Raw genomic sequence first — 19,021 nt, forward strand, 5'->3', positions numbered from 1 at the left:
TGATATTGTATTTTAAACAAAATATTTGTCAAGATATTCTGTATAGTTTCCTGCCAAAAACTGAGTCTGGAATGGCTAAATTATTCGAATAAAAGGAATATATAATACACTGCATAAGAAAATGTATAAAATATGTTTTAAAATATGATGGTTTAGATAAAATATATAACAAAAATATGCAAAATCATATATCTCTTTGATGTGAATGCATTCATAAATTTTCTTAAAAGTAATTCTATGGGCAGATTTAAACTATATTTTTATTTTTTCGTGATTTTTCTGAATACAATTCCTATTGGGTCTCTAGGAAAGTTTGAATAATGATTATTTATCAAGATCATTTTCTATTTACATTTTTAGATATACGATTTTAAAATAAGCAATGATAATCTATAAACTCAGACAGATAAGAAAGGTAAAAGTATATTAAAAAATTCAAACTAGAAAATTTTATATATTAAATTTTTCTTTTTCCTTTCATATAATTAAATAAAAACAATATTTTATTTAGTAATAAGTTAATAATGCATGTATATTTTTTTATTGTTTAACATGATAAACTATAATTTATAGTTCAATAGTAAAAACCAATCCGCAAAATGATTCAATTTTCTTACTGCAGCGAATATTTTAGTTGCTTTTTTAGATGTATTGATTCCTATGATAACTTTCGATGATGGATTTCTTCAAGCTGAGTTTCCCTTTAAGCAAAGAATCGAATCATTCCTTTCATAATCTAACTTTCTATACAATTTTCCTATCAATAATACGTTCCCGTATCAAAACTAATCACAAAAAATATTTATTTATAAAAATATTTTTAAAATTTTTTAACGATTTTAATTTAAAAATAAAGTTATATTTCGAAAATCTGCTACTTTATGAACAGGTCGTACACAGTTAGCTTCCTTATCCGGAGGAATTTATCGATTTTAACTAAGATTTGATATTATAAATTAAATTATATAAGTGAGAGAAAATTCGAGTCTTTTCTAGTTAAGGTCGAAAATATCATTAAATGTAATACATTTAATAATAAAAATTGACAAAGTATCAAAGCAATCATCATAAACTCGAAAGGCCGTTAACTCAATATATTTCGTTCCACATAAGACCCTTTACAAGAAAAATTTAATCTTTTATAGATAATTGAACAGATTGTGATTACCGAGCTAAGAAGCTTATTACACAAAATAAAAGATGGTGTTAAAATGATGATAATAACACATAAAAACAATCAGTAGCCTATATATATCCCTGCACTCGTGTTAGGGATAGGCACAGGATCCTGAACGAAGAAGGGGCCGTATGCCTATGCACTCGTTATTTATATTTTTCCCAAAAAATAAAGGGTGAGCCAAAAATAAAATCTTGCAAGGACACATGAAAAGTTAATTATGGCACTTCTAACACCACACAACATACAAGAGTTACATATATTTTATTTTAAAAATTAATTTAGATCGTTTTTCAAGATAGGAATTATATATTTCATTAAGAATATTTTTAAATTTAATATTTTAATAAGGAAAGTCAAGCTTATTGAAGTACAACATTATAGCTTTGTAAACATTAACAAAGTACCAAAGCAAATATAAACTTGAAAGGCTTTTTACTCAATATATAATACACTAAAAAAATTATTTAGAATATTTTTCAAGGACGAAATGATATATTTCATAAAGAATATTTTTTAATTTAATAATTTTTTAATATTTTAATAAGAAAAATCAAGTTAATTATAATACATTGAAATTCATTATTTGTAGAAAAAATCATTTTTTAATTAGAGTTCAATTATTCATAAAGGACACGATGACATTTTCGAAAATTTATATACGTTCTTAAACAACTTGGCTTTCATTTTATTAAGGATTATTCGAAAACCTTCGATATGCAAATATTAAATTCTATACCAAATATGCGCTGTTTACACATTACTTTGACGAGTTTTATATTAAGAATTTCTATCTATCTATTTATATATGTATAAAACAGATATTCATATAGCCTTATATAAATATTCCTTAACAAGCTCTATGCAAACTTCATATATAAAAAAACTTCAAAATCAATTCAGATAGATTTCTTTTTTTAATTTTTAAAATATATTTTATTTTTTAATAAAACAAAACATATTTTATTAAAAAATAATATTTTAAACTCATAGAAGAAACCAGTATCAGACTTAGGTCTAGGCAAACTAAACGATTGTTTAGGGCCTTCGGCTTCAGTGGATAAAACCACTGAACACTGGTAACTGGTCGCGGGTTCACACCTCACAAACGTAAAGTTTTCCGGGTTTTCTTTACGTGCTTAACATCCTAAAGCGAGGGTTGGCAGATCCCCTATTTGTTTCTTCTGTATCCTACCCAATCTAACTTTAGCCCCCTCAACTTGACAGGTCCATAAATTCATATATAAATAAATTAAACCAATGTATAAACAATGTAGTAACATTCTTAGCCTTCTCGAGAGAATCCAATATGACAATTTTTAATTGGTTTTTGGGAGGACCGGTCGTAAGTTTGTCTAGGGTCCTACATTCCTTAATCCGGCAATGGCAGAAACATTAATAAAGCAATTTTCTGCGTATAAAACAATATTCCACATGAGCATGCTTTGACATTACATGTCAAACTGTGGACGTTACTCAGTAAAGTTCAAGTCACGAAAACTATTTAATTTCTCGACATTTATTAATTCGCTTTTTTTCTCTATGATAAAGTATGGCATTTATATTAATCTATTCGCATAACAAACGAATTTGTGTAAAGAATTAACTTTACCTCGATTTTATTAAAACAAAAATAAGGGTAATTTCGTAACAAGGTGTAGAATTTTTTCATAGACGACCTTTCTCTTTGTTTACTATTATTAGTAACCGTTCTTTTTTTAAATTACAGTCTATTATATAGGTTATAAATAAAATATATATTCTTATATACCGATATTATAGATAACTGGAAAAATTAATATTAATGCTAGTGATAAATTCGAATTACGTAAGCTTGTATCACGCGGAATATGATGTAGTAGTTGAGTAAGTTTTCCTTTATAATTGCTTCATCATTTTGATATAATATTCATTTTTATAGCACGCATAGCGATTAAAAAAACATTGATAAAAGTAGGTCTTAGTATTGCGATCGTGTAGGATTTCACGATGAGATGTTTATCATTTTTCAAAAAAGTTCATTGCCCGCATGGATTTTTCTGCAATTTTGTTTTTTTTTATACAGGGACGAAATATGGGTGTGACCACTATACGATAAACTACTATAGAGATGTTCTATAAATGGATAAAAGTCATATTCAAATGAAGTTTTTGATATATATGAGGCAACAGCATAAAACTTTTAACGTAATCGTAATCAAATTTTAATAACTTCAATCCGAAATTTTTATTTATAAAATACAATATATCAGCTACAGGCAAACAATAAATTTTGTCTGGAGTTGTTCTAGAAATACACACACACACACACACACACACACACACACACACACATATATATATATATATATATATATATATATATATCGATTTTGTTATGCTAGAAATAATGTAAAGTTTATTCATTTCTCATAGGAATTAATACATAAAAATTGGCTTAAATCGCCTCGAGAATCACGTAATAATAACAATAGCAGAATAAATTTTATTATATAAAAATTGCATTTTTTAAACTATTGGCGTTACTTTACACAAATAATAAATTGTTAAGATTTTTAGAATGATAAAAAGTATTTAAAATATGAAAAGATATTCAACCAATAGATGAAGTAATCTCCTAAAGTTAAATCTAAAATTAAAAAAAAATAATTATTTAAATCACTAAATTTTCTTTATTTTTTTTTAAATTTATTCTTATATAAGGCGGTTAATATATTTAAATCCGCATATAAAAATTTATTATTACATAATTCAAATCAAATATTTATTTTAAGAGATTTTTGGACATGAGCACATGTTTGCTGCTAAATAATAAATGAGAAAAGTTCATTGAACCAAGAATTATTATTAATAAATAAATTACTTAAAATAAATTTTAAAAAATATGTGTATGTGTAAGATGATGCTGTATTATTTGGAAAATTTTATAATTCCTGTTATATTTAATACATAGAAATCTTCAAAATAAAATGTTTTATTTGCATTTATCATCAAATATGCACATCCTTATTTATTTTTTTTAAATGGTAGATAGAGATTTAAGTGTGTAAACAACATTAATTTATCTCCGTAATGGAAAACGAATCGATATAGGTTTTACTAAATAAGTTAAATGTCTGAAATTTTAGCAAGTTAAAACGGATAGAATATTTAAAAAGTGTGCCCCTTCTCTCTTTTTTCTTTGAGGTTTTTAATATTTAAACACAAGATTTTTTGTTTATTTAAAATTCTAAATAATAAAACGTCGTTTTTTGAATAATTTAAATTTTAGTTTTCTTCCCATTTTTTTTTATAATTAACGTTTGTTTTGAATAATTGACTTGTGTTGTTTCTAAAGAATGTACAATTTTTAAATTATAGCTTTCATACATTAGGAAGGAATGTACAAAATATGTAGGCATATATAATTCATATGTAAAGAATACACAACTTCTATACAATATATAAACAATATTACTATTGTACTATATCAGAGGTGGATTAAGAACTTGGGCGCAGAAGATTGCGGGCTCCTGCACACGATTTTACATCATAAATTAATAACGTCTAATTACAGCTACAGAAATATTTATAAATTATAATATACAGTTACAATGGTAAAAGGCTTCATATATATATTTTTTTCAATTTCGGGGCTCCTCGGACCCGGGGCCTCTAGATGTGTGCCTCGCTTACCTAGAATGCCAACGTGCCTTGACGGAATCCAAGATGGATAGGATTAGAAGGTCCTTTTATTTATTATAGGACGGAGAGTCAAAAATCTCAATATATATTAGCCTATGTAAAAAAAACATACAGTTTTGATATTGTAGCTTGGTTAAGTTTGATATCTTTAACGTATAATTAACAAACTACGAGATTTTAAAACGAACAAACAAACAAAAAAAAAAGCTTATAAATATGCAAATTAGCACAATAATGTATTTAAATTTCTTTAGTAATGCCTAAAAAAGTGTTACGTTCATTTAAGATAATGCTAAGTTCGGATTTATCGCAGAATTTATTTTCTCATTTTTTAAAATTCTTCTCTGATGAAGAAATCGGTATAATGGGAATAACATGTAACACGTAACGTTACAAAGAAATGTATTTCATTATCTTTTGTTACATGTTAATTTCCTATATCGATTGAGCTAATTTACATATTTTGATAATTTACCAATTTTTTTTAAAAGATAATCCTCATAATATATTAATTATAAAACAAAAATAATGTTAATCTACGTGAGAAAGTTACTTCCTGAACACACAGTAGGCTATAACCCCATTATACAATATTTTGCATAAAAGGTACATGTTTTGTTATGAATAATTAACGTGTTTTAAAGATTTCCGTTCGTCTGATTTAAATACTGTATTTTTCTTCTTTTTTCGGAGTTTTGAGTAATTAAATATGTTTATTTCGAACAATTATTCATCCACTTTCCTCCTTTAATGATTAATTTCAATATTATTTATACGATGATATTAAAATATTGTGTATAACGTTAATAGATCAGTATTAATGTAACACAATACTAACATTATTAATATTGGTGTAAGTAGGTTTATCAGCAGGATTAAAAATATAGTTTTATAAAAAAACCATTTTTTATAACCAAGTTTATTAATTTTTATAATGTAGAATAACACAATACAATAGACTAAGAAGGAAATGAACGGATACAAAATAAATATAATTTATATACAATATACTGTTTCATTGGCATAATATTTTTCTATTTGAATTGCCAAATAGGATGTTGTTAAATCACAAAATACTCCCCATGTGCACAGCCTTCAGCAGTCAGATTACGAAGAAAATGTCCCCTGTCCATGCAATTTAAAATATGAACCCGCTCACTTCTCGCAAAACTGCGTTTTAAAAATAAAATAAAATATATTCCTTTTTCTTTCTTTCTTTATTTTTTACAGCCTGACATTTTGCGGATGCCCTTTGCGTGTGCACTTTGTACTCTATAGTTAATCCGGCCTTGGCCTTGAGTAAACTAACATTGATGATGTTAACACAACGATCCAAATTATAGTAGTATTGTGCTATAGTAACATTAATTACTAGTATTGTACATAATGTATTACAGTAGTATTGGGGATCATCCATATATTATGTAACGCTATTTTTATACTTTCAACTATCATCTCACTTCCCTGTAGACTAACGCTCCATAACTCCGTCGCACATTCTCCCTCCCGACATTACGTAACGCATGTTATCGATCCCTTAATTGTACTAAGGAATAATTCAAAACACGGAAAGAAAAAAATACTGAACACTATATTATTTTATTAATCATACGTAACTTATAACATACAAAGTAGTGACATAAACAGTGAACCCCATTCCTTTATAACGCATCGTAACCAGAAGCAACCCTACGTAAAGGCGAAAAACCGCTCCTAGGGCTTCGCGTTTTTAAGGACCTCTAATTTAGTAGTTTACTTTAGTATTTAAATCATAAAATTAGTAATTATTGAAAACGTAATTGTATTGGTATCGGTTGCATCTGCAGAACGATCACTTCCAAAGCTAAAATTGATCAAGAACTAAGTTACCACCAATCAACAATGTGTCAAGAGGGACTCTTTTCACTTTCAATCTTGTCTATTGAAAACGACATTGCTGCAGAACTAGACTTTTCTTCTGTAATTGATGAACTCAGAGCTGCTAAAAGCAGGAGAGCTGTTTTGTAGGCGAATTTCTGTTCACCTATTGAATTTTCTAATTCATTGTAAAACTATTGTACACATTTTTATTACTTCATTGTGTATTTTACTACCTGTTTCTACATAAAAACGTTTATTATTATACACCTAACTAAGCTTATCCTGTACCTTTATTTTATGCTCCTCAAAAATAAATTTTGCCTAAGGCCCCGCCTCTGATCGTAACGAATACCCAGTTGTGTGTTATTCTATAGACCAAAAAGGCAATTTCCTGGGGTCTCCACTAAAAGGGGGGCCCAAACCAATCTTTTATAAGAAAATATTTCCCCAAAAAAGTTTCTCAGAAGACAATTGCCTGAAGTAAATAGTGTACATGGAGCTCCTATTTCAAATTTTCCTGGGCCTCACGATGTTATGCGAATACCTGCATCTTCATTATGTAATTTATGGACAGCGCTCTTAAGGGATGTTCCTTATTGTAATATTACTTTATTGCACTGTGCAATACAGCATTATACTGACATTAATTGTTACAGTAATAACATTAGAATTCTAGTAATTGCTAATAACTTCTTGTAGTAAAATGATTTCATATACAGCCCAGTAGTCCTGTGATGTAGTATTATTATTAACATATTAATTAACCTTTGTACTATAATAACATACTATATTATTTGTAGTGTAAGAGAATATTGCATTGTATTATTAATGTTAGTACTTTTTAAAATTGTTATTTTCTAAAATAATGAATATTTAATACTAATTTTTTTATAATGTTATTGAATAGCTGACATGTTTTATTATTGTTGTTGTTATTATTATTATTATTAACATGTTTTAAAGCATAAATATCGAAAAATAATAAATTTAATCATAAATAATTGAAATTTTTATATTTCTTTCTTAATATAAAAATTAATTAAAATACATTTTTTAAAAAAATAATTAACATACTAAATTTATGATTTTTCTTTTAAGAAAAATCATAAATTTAATATGTTAATTATTAAATGAACAAATTTTATTTTCTGTAATAAACGTGAATAATTTTATAAAGATATGAATAATTGCCATTTTTCTCTTTTAACATTAAGAGTCAGTTAAATATATTACTTCATTAAATTTTTGAATAATTAAAGGATAATAAAATTTTCCATAATTAAACCTTTCTTTTTATTTTATTTTTTAACCTCTTAATAAATTTACTTTATTAAAAAACACAAAAAATACACAAATTTCGCACGCTAAAAATAAAAATTTAAATATAAATTTATTGATGAGAATAGATTTATCCCATTAAGTATATTTAATCTATGAGAAAACAAAGTAAATTTTATTTTTATCACTTTCTATTCCGAGAAAAATGCTCAATTTATAACTAATTTGAACTTAAAATGATTCATAACCCTTTCTTTATTAAAAAAAAAAAAATGCATTTAATGTAACCAAATTAGCACAAGTGTGACGTCATTCGGATTGTGCGGAGTATAAAATAAAATAAAATAATAAAATAATTTTGTATATTGAATTCGAAATAAGCCATTTTAATGATACTTAACTGAAAGTATTTGTCTTGCGTAATATTAAATAATACTTTATCGATTATTTAAATCGAAATCTTGCTGTGAATGTACTCTCGGAGAGTGACCACGTGCTTCACTTCACATGTTAAACGTCACTCATGCTGAGCCGATCCGAGTTAATTCTCTATGAGTTATTACTCTACTCTCCACTACTTTTAATAATATTACTTTAGACTGTATATTTTTAAACGTTAATTAAAGATATAAATTCATATTTATACTTAAATTTATTACTTGATCGTTTATTGGATAATTTTAAAATAACGTCTTAAACTTCCCTATTAAACTTATCGTTTAAAATGAATTTATTGTAGAAAGTATTGAATATATTATTTTTGTATTAAATGAGAGAAAGTGAAATTTTTATAAACATTTAAAAAAAAATTCTTTATATCGTACATTTCTACTCGTTAATTAAATATATAAATTCATATTTACATTTATTACACGACCTACAATTGATTAACAAGTAATAAAAAGATTTTTGCTGCGGAACACATTATACACAATCCTTCACGCTCTCATAACTTCGGGTTCGAATCCCACATGCTATTTAATGATAACATGATATTTATGCTGTAGCGTGACTAGAACTGAACATAAGGGGTCGAGTTGAACATGCAAACGTACGTTCTACGTTCCCGCCTGTACTACTGTACCATTGGATGAAGAGTAAACTCTTAAATATTATATATACATGTTTATAGGTGCATTTAGCTTGTTTAAATATTTTTTATTCACTCATTTGATTTTCCTTCATTTATTTATAAAGGTAGGAAGCACGATCTTCCTCTGGTTACGCTACTGTATTAATGTTTGTCAATTTTTAGTGAGAATTTGTACACATGTTAGAAGTTATCTGTATGCTCCTCTTCGTTCACTACAGAAATTTTAATTTTTCTTTACATTCTTTTGGATTTCTTCCATGTTGACGGTTGGAAATCATTCAAAAGCTCCTAACTTTTTAACGTTTTTACTACTGTATTATAAGGAAGAGTTAAATTTTCTCTTTAACAATGAATTAGGACGATTATGAACTCAAAGATAAGTAATCAATCAATCTCGTATCTATCGTATAGTCACTAATAATGTCCATTACACTGAAACCCTACGAAAAAGAAATAATAATAATTAATCCAGAACAGTCTCATGAATAGGGACTTTGCAGCAACTCTGTAGTTCTGAGATAACAGGCATTCACTGTAGCAAAAGTTTATTAACCCAGAAGTAAAGATTCTCACTAATTACCACAGCGTAACAAAGAATTGTGGTGTTGCATTAACTTAAAAAAGAAAAATATTACGGGAACGTTATTTCGTATATAATTTATTTTGAGTTACGCTTTCTCGTTTACTAGAATAAATTGTTTTTTAAATGCTTATTTGAAGTGAGAATATTAATATATTTAAAATATAATTTTATTTAATTTCAAGCATATTTAGAAACATTCTTAATTACTTTTTCAAACAAAAAAATTTGAACTGATATGAGTTTTTACAGGAAAAACATATATAAAAATGTTTCGAAGTGATAAAATGTACTTTTTTTATAAAAGTTTTTGAAATTTTATATTAGAAAATATTACGAATCGCATTCAGGTGTAACAAAGTAACTAAATCACGCAACTAATAAAAAGTATTATCTCACAAACTACATAAAAACGTCGATGTTCGGAGAGCATATGTCAATACGCTGCTCGGATATTGCACTTTCAACATCGAATTTTCAATAAGGCAATGCCCGAGATTGCTTTAACTTGAAAAGTTAAATTACTATTTAATTTCATTATATTTTTCCTATTTTTAGTTCATATCTAATTGCAACAAATATACTTAAACTGTATGATCTTTAGAGTCTTCTGATTAAAGTTGTACACCGTATTATCCGAAATAGTATGTTTAATTAACTCGAATTTTGTGGCTTCTGCTTAAAAAAAAAAAGAAAAAAGGTTTCCACTCATTGAACTTTAAAATAATTTAGCCTGATTCAAACTTATAAATAAATTTTACAGTTGTAAATATTTTATTTTCTAAAATTTAAATGTTTTTGTCGAGGAGATAAATAAATAAATTTATTTATTTTATTTATTTACAAAGTATTAGAAAGGCGATGTATTTAAGCATTATAAGCCTTTCCCCATCCAAGAATAATTAATTATTTGAAAAGAAGAAAGATAAATTTAAATAAATACATTCAGATGATGCTTATCCGATAAAAATATATTTTATATTATGTTCTCTGAATCATTAAATTTCTGAGTTTATTTATTGAACTGTAAACTCATTTTATTCTTTAGAATAAATATTCGAAAACATTTTGATAACCATTACTATAAATAACTCATTTCAAATTGATTAAATAACGTTATTTTTAATATATTTATACATTATTCTCTATTTAATGAAGTAGATTAATAGCTTCTAGTAAGCATATCCTGTTTAAAATATAAAAACATATCTTTATGTATAAGCAAAATATTAATTACATTCAAAAAAATTCTCATACCAAAAACCATTTAGCCTATATTTAGATCATTTATTATAGAAAAATAAATTACTTTGGTTAGACCTATTTTCAAATTAAAAAAAAAATCACTGGGTATATATCAAGAATTGTAACATTACTTTAGAAAAAATATAGTGAATGAATATAATCTATATAACTTTTGAAGTACTTGATAATAATTAAAATAAGAACTTTTATGTATTTCTATAGCAAATGATATTAAGCATATCTTTTAAGATTAAAATAGATGCGCTCTGCTTCGATTTCTTTCTTTCTTTATATTATATTATAAAATTCATTAAGCGCTAATTGAAATTTAAGTCTCGTTTGTAAATATTAAAAATGTTATCTAAATTGTCGTTTTAAATATACGGCAAATATTTTAGAATCGTTAAGTTTACATAAATACTTAAGTCATTAATAACTAATGTAGATGGAGATATCTAACTAGATAACACAACACTGTTTGGATTCCAGAACTCGAAACTTATTGCTGGCACTTGAAAAACGATGCTCTTGAGATATTTCTCCAGTTTATCCTATCGATATTTCTTTATTAACTCAGCATAGAGATCTTTTAAGTAAATCTCCAAACGGAGCGATTCAAATTGGAAGTTTTTTTCTTTGAATCTCGAAATACGTAGATTAGAACGATGTGATTTGAATAAACTGAAGTTTAAATTTAAAAAAGAAATTCATTATTGAGGCATAATTCATAATCTTTGATCAAAGATTTTGAAAGTTTACGGTAATACATAATACGTATCTTGATATAATTCAGTTATGTTTAACCGTTAATTATTTTCCAGGTTATCAGTAAATATTACGTAATTTCTAATAAATTAATTATACGTTCGCACAGTTTTTTTGTAAATTAAAAAATTATTTATCAATCGCATTCTATTTTAATTGTTTTTTCTTTTCTCTGGAAATATCAAAGATGTAAAATTACATTCGAATATTAAATAATCTAACGTACAGTTTAATAATGACATTTAGGCTAGATTATCGTTAATTAAATTTACGTGGATAAATATTTTATTCTAATATGTATCATTATATTCAAGATGAAAGTTTATTTTAGAGAAAATAGTTCATTTAACATATGGAGAGACAATTGCGTGTTTCGTGACTATAGCACAGTATAAACCAATACAACTTTACAATATTTGAATGAATTATAATTAAATTATTCTAATTATATACAAAAATAAATGGATTATAAATTGTCTTATATACATTTAAGAACATTTTTAAAAAATTTCGAACTATAAAATGTGTAGTTATACATAAAATATTCTACTTGAAAGCAGTTTGCAAGTATAATAATACTTAACGGCTGTTAATATTCGCATGTTTTTATGTAAAGAAAAGAGAATTATATTTCTTTTATAAAACTCTTGAATTATTGATTTCCGTAGAGAAATTTTTAAGCGAGATATTATTGTTAAAACAGGTAAAGTATTACACAAAATAGCTTAATTAAAATTCTTGACTATTTTTTTAACTCGAAAGATGATAAAGCATGGAGAATATTCTTGTTTTAATAATATTAACTAAAGCAAAATTTGTTCGTTCCTTCTGCCATATAATTTTCACTTATAAAATTGATTATATTAAATATATATGTATATATTCAGAATTCTGTATACAAAAATTTAAAAATTCTAATTACAATTTTTGGTTAATGTTACCCTAGGTATACAAAATGGCGGCTCGTCTCCGATTCCAGCAATCAGAAGACAGGGAACAGTGAGGATGCACGTTCTAACCTAACCTAACCTATTCTAATAAATTACCATAATTATTAGCAACCAAATTATTAGAATAGGTTAGGTTAGGTTAGAACGTGCATCCCCACTGTTCCCTGTCTTCTGATTGCTGGAATCGGAGACGAGCCGCCATTTTGTATACCCAGGGTAACATTAACCCAATTGTTCAATTCTTTCTATGAGTCTATACTTTATTTTGAATGCAAAAATTACTCAATATAGCAATAGTGACAAGAAACAAATGCTAAATGTGTTAAAATATCAGCTATTCCGACTACTTAATGACGAAAGTATCAATATCTATAAAAATTTTCTAATTGCAGACACATTAGAAAATAAAGAAACTTGGGCCTAGTTCAAATTGGCATCGAAAAATTGTTGTTTCCAATATAAGCCGAATTAAACTAAGTTAAAACAAATAGAATTATAAGAAAAGAAAAAAGTTCGAACTTTTATGTCAGGGTTTAAAATCGAAAACAAAAAAAAAAAAAAAAAGTCGAGAACTACAAAATGTTTTATATCTGACGTGCAGGCCAGGTTCAAAAACCTTTAAAACTCATCAAAACGCGTAATCGAATATTTTAAGAATTAGAAATAAATCAAAAAATGATTTTTAAACTTAGTAAATCATCATCCTATCTTAAAAATCGTTTATTGCCAGGGAAGTTTTTCATCTGTTAAGAGAAATCTTTATCCTAAAAGTGATTTTTAATGTAAAATATATCTATTAATAATGGTGAAGTTTCTGGCTTTGATTGATTGATTGATTGATTCATCTATTTTCCTTAAAATTCGTATATTTCCACACAAACCATATCGAGATATTTTCAACTCACTGATTTATTAAAATATTTACTATACTTAATATATAAGCAATTAACTAATTTTTTTTTTTACCATTTAATTTTGCGATGAAATTTTCGACTAAACTTTACACGTGTTTTAGTTTATAGAAAATATGTTAAATAGTTATTTAATTTTCAGTATTCTTGTATTTAGTAATCGCACGATAAGCACTACAGTTGATGGAAATTATTACTATCTTCTTCGATCAACACTGTCTTTGTGACCAAATACGATGTGTATTTGGTTCCATTAAATAGAAATCATTGAAAATATACACGTTTTAAATCACATCTATTGCCGAAAGAAACTGTTTAGTTAAGTGAAATTTGATCATTTTTATTTTGACTAATACTTAAAATGGGGAGAAATTATACAGGAAATAAAGTCTTTCGGAGAAATAACGGGTTAAATAAAGCACCCGAGATCTTTCGAGAGATTTTTGGTAAAATATCCCAAGAATTGATTTTCGATTTGAACAGAGAAAAGAAACGGTCACAAAAGAGGTCATCGCTACGTAGCCACACTTCCCGTTAACACTAGCCTACCTCTTTGGGAATTACAATTGTTTATAAGAAGGAATATCCAGTTAGTTTTGTTTACGTCGTTATTGCCGGTTTCCTAGATTGTTTTGAAAAGCTGTTTTACCGATAGAATAACAAAACTTGTACCAATGCCAATTTCCTGTATTGTAAATAATGCGTAAAAAATCAAAATTTCAAAAAATAATCCGAATTTCGATCGAATATTACGGATTTGTACTTATAAAAAAAAGGTATTTATTATTTTTTTAAGGAAATACTTCATTTCGATGTTGCTGTTTTACTAAATTTTAAAAATTTAAAGTTTATAATATAAAAAATAATAAATAAAGTTTTGCGTATTAATAATGGTCATACTAATTTAATATTCATATTGAAAGCTTAAAAAATAATGAAAGTACCAAGACCATTCGAGAAGACTAAATTAGAAACTTGACGTCACTGGAACTATCTTGATGCATCTGAAACTAGTCACGATACTCCATCGACCCGTTTATTTTTGATTATAGCGTGACTACACGTAAAATACGCACTCTTTTGATCAGATATTAAAACGTTTAAAAATGACTAAAGTCAATACCTTATATATATATATATATATAAATAATAATAAAATAATCTAACGCTTAAATTTATTATTCCTTTTGCGTAATTAAACTACGACGAGTTTTTAATTGAATATTATTATTTGGAAAGATAATTTTTTTAAAATAATGAATGCAAGTGTGACGTAAAACGATAGAAAATAATTTTCAGAATATAACGAGGACAAAAATTGCTACAGTTACTTCGCTGAATCGTTTAGTGATGTTGTTAATGAAGATTTGAAGCAGACAAACTGCGGGATATGTTTTCCGGTTGCTATGGTGATCATATTTCTGGTATTTTGGTTGAACGTTCAGTGACTCCAACTACACTCCATAACAGCTAGCTAGACCTTCCCTACATAGGAAATGAATACATTAACCGTTTTCACTTCTTCAGATTTCCCCCCCCCCGGAAAAATGACCTTCTGCAAACATTATTATTGGATACGTGCCCTAATTCAGTTATGAATTCTAGTTATAATATGCAATATTTATTTTAACATTTATATTTGATGCGGGAAATTGCGAAATAACGATTTCATTATTCTCATCGGTTGTTCGTAATATATATATATTTCGACGTATTCTGTAGGCCCTACTACAAATGAATTTATTTAGGCACTTTAATAAATCTTTTCTGCCTCAGTTTTTATTTATTTATCTGACATTTCGTAAGTAGCGATAGTCGCGGCTGCTGTTTTTATTTGTAATAGGAAGCATCCGTGTACTGAATCCATGTTTTCGCACTTCCTTGTTTATTTAGTCTATCTCTCCATTGACGTAATTTTTAGGTTTTGTTATAGAGAAATCGTCGTTCTGTACAAACAAAAGGTAGTCTTGAAATTATAATTTGAAATGGTAATAATTGCAATTAAGAATCTACGAATTCTTCGTAGATTTATTTTTCTTTCTTTTCATTTACAGGTTTTTGTGTGTTAATGACAATATAAACAATTATTTATAACGTTAATTTCTGATAGTGATATGAAATATGGAATAATTTTATCTTTAAAGAATTTTTTAGTATGGGGAAAAAACTATAAATTAATTAAATAAATTATTTTATTAGAATTAAACTTGAATATTTGATATTTCGTAATCGTCGTTCATTCATATATATATTTAATTTTATTCGATGTTATATTACAAAATTAATTCCGCATTTTTGCAATTAATTCGCGGAATTAACTGCATTCTTTACCGATGTATTTAGGGAACAATTTAAATACTACAAATTAAAAATGGAACTAATAAAGAAAAATCTCTTTTTGTAAGGGGAATGAGAAGTTCCCTGGTTTTCTTTTTACAAACAAGTAGTATTGTGGATAATAAATCGGTGTGTGTTTTAAAAATATTATAAATAAAAATGTATATAATTACATAAACAGAATCTATCAAGAATTACGTAAATTTATTGTTTTGTAAGATTGAAACATGAACGAATGTCTTACATTTTCTGCGTTAATAAACTTCTTGCATTAAAAAAGTATAGAAGCTTTTAAATTCCAAACTTGCCATACGTTAAAATCGCTTTTATTTTAATTAATTAACTACCTAATTGCAGATTTTTTTAAATTATAAGAATATTAATAAGTGTGCTTTAATAAATAAAAATTACACAACTGGAATTACATAGCGCCATCTTTTATCAAAAATACGAAATAAATTCAAGATAAATATACTGGAAAAAAAAACTTATTTTAATTTTTGTTATTATTTAAATTGACAATTTAATAATTATGCAAAATAACTATAAGAATTACAGAACTGTTTTTTTAAATCCTCATATTTACTATTAAACTGTGCAATAATCTTTAGAATGTTCGTGTAATAACAGACCGCAAATAAATTAAACAATTGAAAAATTTCGAAATTTGGCAAAATTTTTAAAATTCTCCGACTCCAATTGAATCTTATTCCTCTTATATTTATTCGACAGGACGACCAACTTTTGGGGTATATTGTATAACAAAACAGACTAAAGAAATATTCTGATATTGCTGAGAGTATATAAAATATGTTAATTTTTTTCCTGAAATATAAAACTTCCATAATAAATTCTTTGGCTCAGCTACATGATCGGCTATTACAGGTGGAACAATGCCACGCTCTGCATTGACTACATACGGACCGAAGGGAAACCCTGATCTCCACAAAGTAGGCTAATATTTTACCACGCATTCATCTGGTTAACTCTTCTGCTGCGCGACAGAAGACGTCTTGTCATATTATTTTCTGTTTATTATAACAGATCCGATGTCCGAAGATGAATCTTGTATTTAGGTTGGATCAAGATGTCACTGCTGTTCGATGCATCTCCAATCGACATTTCGACGAATGGAGATTCATCGAACATTGGGGTAAGGTGTTTAACAAACTGACATTGCCATCTTCTGTTGTAGCAGGATATCTGCGCTGTTGGGTCCGTCCATATGTTCCAAACCCATTGCGCTGCTTTAAATGCTAGCGGTTTGGACATTCACAAGCATCCTGCTATGGAAAAAGTGGGAGTATTGAGTGCACAAGTACCCCATGCTGTATGTATTGCAAAGATGTGAATAGGAAGGGTGAGACCCTTCAACCCTTCTTGTTGCCATGCAGGGCATTTCAGAAATGCCCTGCATGGCAACGAGAGAAAGAGATTCAACAAATCAAAACCATGAACAATCTATCTTATCTAGATGCCCGTCATAAGGTTACTTTAAGTGATTTGGTGAAACAAGACATTTGCAGCTGCTATGAAATCCACCAAGATCTATGGGTTTCAAACAGACATTTCAGTTTCTCCGAATGAACCTCTCATTCGCCGTACGAAATGTTTACTGATTCAGTCTAAATAAACCAGAAAAGGAGAATACACGAACAAAAACAACACAATCGAATCCAGGTGCAATAACCAAAACAAGAGTTCTAAAAAGGTCAACAAGAACCCACTAAACAAACAAAAAGTAAAAGCAGCCCTCTAAAGTATCGAAAATATTAGAAGCTCACTCATGAGTGACTTCTTTGATATTTCTGATAAAGAGACTAACGTGGAGGTGACATCAATCTTCACTCCAAAAGAAAAAGCACCAGTGAAACTGAAGAGGGATACTTTCACCAAGAATGCTGCCTCAAACACATACTGGATTATAAAATAATTCAACAGAACTCTAGTGGTTTCTGCAACAACTTCCCTGTCATTAAACACCTAATATCATCTATTCCATCTCTCTGTGTGGTACTCCAGAAACACATTTGAAACCTGGAGAAACAATATTTTTAAAAGGATTTGATCTTCACCGCAAGGATGACGATAGCCACAACCGTGCCAGTAGGGGTATGGCTATACAGGTTTCAAATTACATTCCATTCTTGCTGGTACAAATAACAACAGACTTACAAGCAGTGGCAGTTAAAATTTCATTTGGAGTGACTGTCACAATTTGTTCTATATACTGTATCTGCCGCCAGATATCAAAGCCAATGAGGATGAATTGGATACATTGGTTGAAGTTTCCAATCCCGTTCATTCTTCTTGGAGATTTCAATGGCCACAATCCAATGTGGGGCAGTCCCAATGTCAATCGTCGATACAGAACTATTGACTCATAGGCAATCACCAGTTGTATGATCAAATCGTTCTGTACACCCGATATTTCGATAAGGTACTCGTAATCTGGTGACAGAAACCTGATTTAGTCCAGTTCTTAAAAGCCGTCAACAACAACCCTTATGGTCGTCACCTTCGTATTGAGAAAGAAAGCGACCACAAAGTTCATTTCTTACACTTAAAGACGGCTACATTTCAACTAAGGTTTATAGAAAATCAGAGTATAAACCATTATTCTCTCCAAGAGAATCCTACGTATTTAAGACGTCAGCATACAGAGCCCATAATCAAAAGAGCGTTCACACATTGCACCAACATTATTGACAGAGAGATCGATGTAAACTATATCGCAAGCACGGCGAAACAACATAGGTATCCCAGCCTCGTCCAAAATCTCATCCGTAAATATCGATCTGGGTACGCATCTAAGAAAAAGGAATCTAAAACCCACAAAGTCGTCAGGTTTAACGAACATCTTTCTAAGGTATACCAACAAATTGCGAGAATAAACCAACTTAGTATCTCCTACATGAGAAACCCAACTGCATTTTCTTTATTACGGAATGCCAAGAACTCTATCAACATATAGAATTCATCTGGCGTATATTCTATCCCAATTATAGACAAAAATTCAACAAGAAATGATTCTACGTAAGAACAACGGCTCGATCTCTTTACAAGTGTCTGCTTCCGCCATCCAGGGCTTATAGTTAGAAAGTCATAAGTGCGGGCATTATTTTGCATCTGCGTCTCACT

This window comes from Centruroides vittatus, unplaced genomic scaffold (genome assembly GCF_030686945.1).
Source record: "Centruroides vittatus isolate TY-2023 unplaced genomic scaffold, ASM3068694v2 contig_341, whole genome shotgun sequence".
Lineage (NCBI taxonomy): Eukaryota > Metazoa > Arthropoda > Arachnida > Scorpiones > Buthidae > Centruroides > Centruroides vittatus.